Genomic DNA, 4,074 nt, shown 5'->3' with positions numbered 1-4,074 from the left:
TTTTTAAAATTTAAAAAATTAAAAAGGACCTATCCTCAAAATTTATAATAAACTTCAAAACCTCAACAAGAAAAACAACCCAAAGTACATGAAAAGGTATTTCAACAAAGAAGACATTCAGATGGCTAAAAAAAAAACAACCCAAAAAACACAACAAAACCCATAAAGAAATGTTAACACTTATCAGTTACAATTATTGTTGTCATGTGCCAGAGTTGACTATGACTCATTGTGAGCCTATGAACTACAGGTCTGAACTTTGCCTTATCCTTTGCTATCACAGTCTCTGACTTGCTAGTCTCCATTGTTACAGTCACAGTGTCAGTCCATCTTATTTAGGATCTCCCTGTCTTGCTGAGCAAATCATTCAAGAAGCTGGACTCTGTGAAGAAGAATGTGGCATCAAGATTAGAGGAAGACTCAGCAAGGATGTATGTTATGCAGCTAATAGAACCTTGCTTACTGAAAGTAAGGACTTGAAGTGCTAGCTGTAGAAAATCAAAGACTACACAGCTGTCTCTATGGATTATTCCTCTGTGGTAAGCCAGGTATTATATGATAAACCATGTGCTTAATCAGGAATTGAAGGAAACACAAAATATAAGCTGGACTTTCTCTTGTGACAGATCACAGGAAATGAGCTGTTTCCTACAAACAAAAGGCAGCTAGCTACCCCCCCCTCCCCTTCACTCTTTCTGGCCTGTCCTCCATTCCTGTGTTTCCCCTTCTCTTTCTTTCCCCCCAGCTGGCTACACTCCTCAATGTTAAGAAAACAAAAATCCTTACCACTGGTCCAATGGTGATACATTAAAAAATATGCTAGATGGAAAAAAGATTGAAATTGTCAATGATTTTGTCTTACTTGGATCCATAAGCAGTCAAGAAATCAAAAGACTTATTACATTAGGATAATCTGCTATCAAAGACTGCTCCAAGTTACAAAGGAACGATGCAGGAGTGGCATCCACTTCCTAAACAACATGCCTCTGGAAACTCTATGAACTTTGAGAAATGATAGTTATAGAAAGGCTTCAGGTCTTTTGTTCATAGAGTCACTATGAGCCATACTTGACCTGATGGCAATCAACAACAACAACAAGAAGGACAATAATAACATTAGTTTGAGGATTAAGATGTGTGCCTGATTTTAGCCATGGTCTTTTTTTTTTTTTTTATGTGTGTACCGTCAAATTGGATCTGACTGGTACAGGAGGCGATTGTTCCTCCTTCTTCAGCAGAGTATCTGGTGGATTTGAACCATGCACCTCTGGGATTGCAGTGCAGTTTCCTGCCACTAGGCCACCAGAGCTCGCCTAGCCATGGTCTTTTAATCACTTGCTATGCACCTAAGAGCTGGACAATGAATAAGGATGACAGAGTAAAAAATCAATGCCTTTGAGCTATGATGTGGGGCAAGAGTTCAGAATATCCCATGGACTGGCAAAAGAACAAACAAATATGTCTTGGAGAAAGTTCTGCCAGAGTGCTCCCCAAAGGCAAAGATGAGCAAGCTTCATCTCATATGCTTTGGGCATGTTGTTAGGAGGGGTTATGCCTTGGAAAGAGACATCATGCTTGAACAAGTGAAGGGTAAGTGCAAGAGAGGAAGACCCTCAAAGAGTTGGATTAACATAGTCACTGCAGCAATGGGCTCAAATATGTCAGAGATAATAAGAATGGCACAGAAAAGGACAGGTCTCATATCTGTTGTCCATAGATAAGGTCACTATGAGTAATACACAACTCAATCACATTTAAAAACAACCATCACTCATTCTCTGACCCTCCACCTTTCCCAGTAGGATGTGTTTTTCCCAAGGACTAGTTCTTGCTGACAACATGCCCAAAGTATGTGAAACCAAGTTTGACAGTCCTGGCTTTCAGGAGAATAGGGAGAGGCAGAAGTCATATGAATAGGGGCAAAGTTCTCAATGGAAAGAGGTGACAGATAACTCCAATTAAAGACTCTTCCACAATAGAGGTAGCAGTGGACAGAAAGAATGAGAAGTTCAGGGAAAGTGGACACTACTGACAACTGGACATAAACACAAAATGGATGAAAATAGACAACAGAGGGTCTGTCCCCTCAGTCCATGGAGATGTCCCTCCAGCTGTGCCCCTTGTGGGGTAAAAGTGTGTCTTAGCAATAGGTGTACCTGTATCAAGCCCAGGCCTGGTTGGGGTTCCTAGAGGATTTCCCAAATCACCACTAAGTCATATGAAAACACCACAAAACCATGGGTGGGGACCCAATCAAACTCTGTGGCTTCAGAGTAGCATCAGCTGTGGAGCCTCTTCACAAGCACTCAAAACATTCAGTCAGCAAGCATACTCACAAAACAGGAGAAAGGGAGAGAACGGGACTTTCTGTTACATTACCGTTTGACATCTTGACACCATGCAAGCTGGTAGGTTCAGGAGAGAGGGTGAGGGGCACCACACTCACCCCAAAAGAGGGCAAGGGAGCAATATGCCTCAAATTCTGTCCCGGGTTTCGGCACCAAGATGTTAGGTCTAACTGCCAAGAGGCAGTCGTCAGAACACAGTAAGGTGGATGTTAGGTCTTTGCACTGGACGTAAGGCCAAGGACTCAAGGAAGGTACCAGAGAAAGAAAGGAAGCTAAAGAAGCTTTATTAAGGGGTCTCCCAGGTGGGATTCTTTGGTCTGCAGAGAAAGAAACAGGCAGAGGGACAGACCAGGGAAATACCACACTCTAAAGTGGATTAGGGCAGGTTTTATAGCAAGGGTCTTTTTTTTTTTTTCAAGTATAAAATACAAGCCTTTAATCACATAGATCAGCTTTTTAGCTTTTGTAAATTTAAAAACAAAACAAAACAAAAGGATAAATAAGGCACTGTACTTTTAAAAACTAAAACTGCTTGGTTCCAAGTTTAAAACCCAAGGAACAACCAGAAGATAAACTATAACTTCCCTTGCTCAGCCTCAGAGAAAGACGGAGCAAGTTCCCTTCTCTGTGGGAGGCGTGTTTCCTGACACCAGCAAGGGTCTTTAGGGAAGGAAAGGAGGGACATTCCATTGCGGTTTAGCCAGGTGAGTGATCTTCCAGGGAGGGAAAGGAGGGGCACTCCATGGTAGTTGAGGCTGTTCACTTCCTTTGTTGACAGGTTGATATTTCTTGAATCCTTTGTTACCCCTTTGACCTCAGTCCTGGCCTGACACTTACCTCTGAGGAATACTCTTATTGCACTTCCTCCAAGACAGACTTGTTTGGGGTTTTTGGCAGTCCATAGGATAGTCTATATTCTTCATCAACAGCACATACTCAGAGAATCTGATAGATGCATGAGACAGAGAGAGGTGTTAACACCAGAAACAACAAAAGATAAAACAGGACAAAGTAGCAGTACAAGTGGTGAGCTAACAGACAGCTGATGCAATGGGCTTGTCCATCCATGAGAATGATTGCTGAATGCTGCCTTGCTGGGATAAGGTTGCCTCCAGGCACTTGTCAGGGGAACTAAAAAGCTGTAGCATTTGTCCAAGCAAAGTGAGATAGACAGCTAACAAGAGGGCCTACTAGCCCAGATGAGAACAAGGTCCCATAGAGGAGACCATGCTGAGAATGAGGCCTGTCATGGTTGGAAGTTGTCTTCATTGACAAACTATATTCCGTCTCTGGATTTGTACTCATTTCCTTTTGGTTGACACTGATCCTAAATTGTAGCTTGTTACTTCCTTAATAAACCACATAATCATGGGTATGGTTTATGAGTTCTGTGTGGCTATTGCAACAACTTGTTTAACTCAGAAGCAGAGTGCTGTGAGGCAAACAGCTGGTATCAAAATAAAAATGTTAGATGGTAGAGGTACTTCTCACCTCTGCCTCAGAGGAATTGACTTTAGGCTGGTGATGGTTCTTCTGTCTTGCCCCTAACGTTAGATGACTTCTGACAATAACTACATTCCAGGGATATATTCCACCATTAAAAGAAAGAAACTGCTTATAATTGTAATGTCTTTGATGAATCTCAAAAATATTGTGCTGAGCTTAAAGAGGCCAGGCCAACACACACACACACACCCCCCTAAACAAAAAACTCCAAAACAAAAAC

The sequence above is a fragment of the Elephantulus edwardii genome, unplaced genomic scaffold (assembly GCF_000299155.1).
Source record: "Elephantulus edwardii isolate Elephantulus edwardi_28Jun2011 unplaced genomic scaffold, EleEdw1.0 scaffold00060, whole genome shotgun sequence".
In the NCBI taxonomy this organism is placed as follows: Eukaryota; Metazoa; Chordata; class Mammalia; order Macroscelidea; family Macroscelididae; genus Elephantulus; species Elephantulus edwardii.
Note: the sequence above shows the minus strand (reverse complement) of the source record.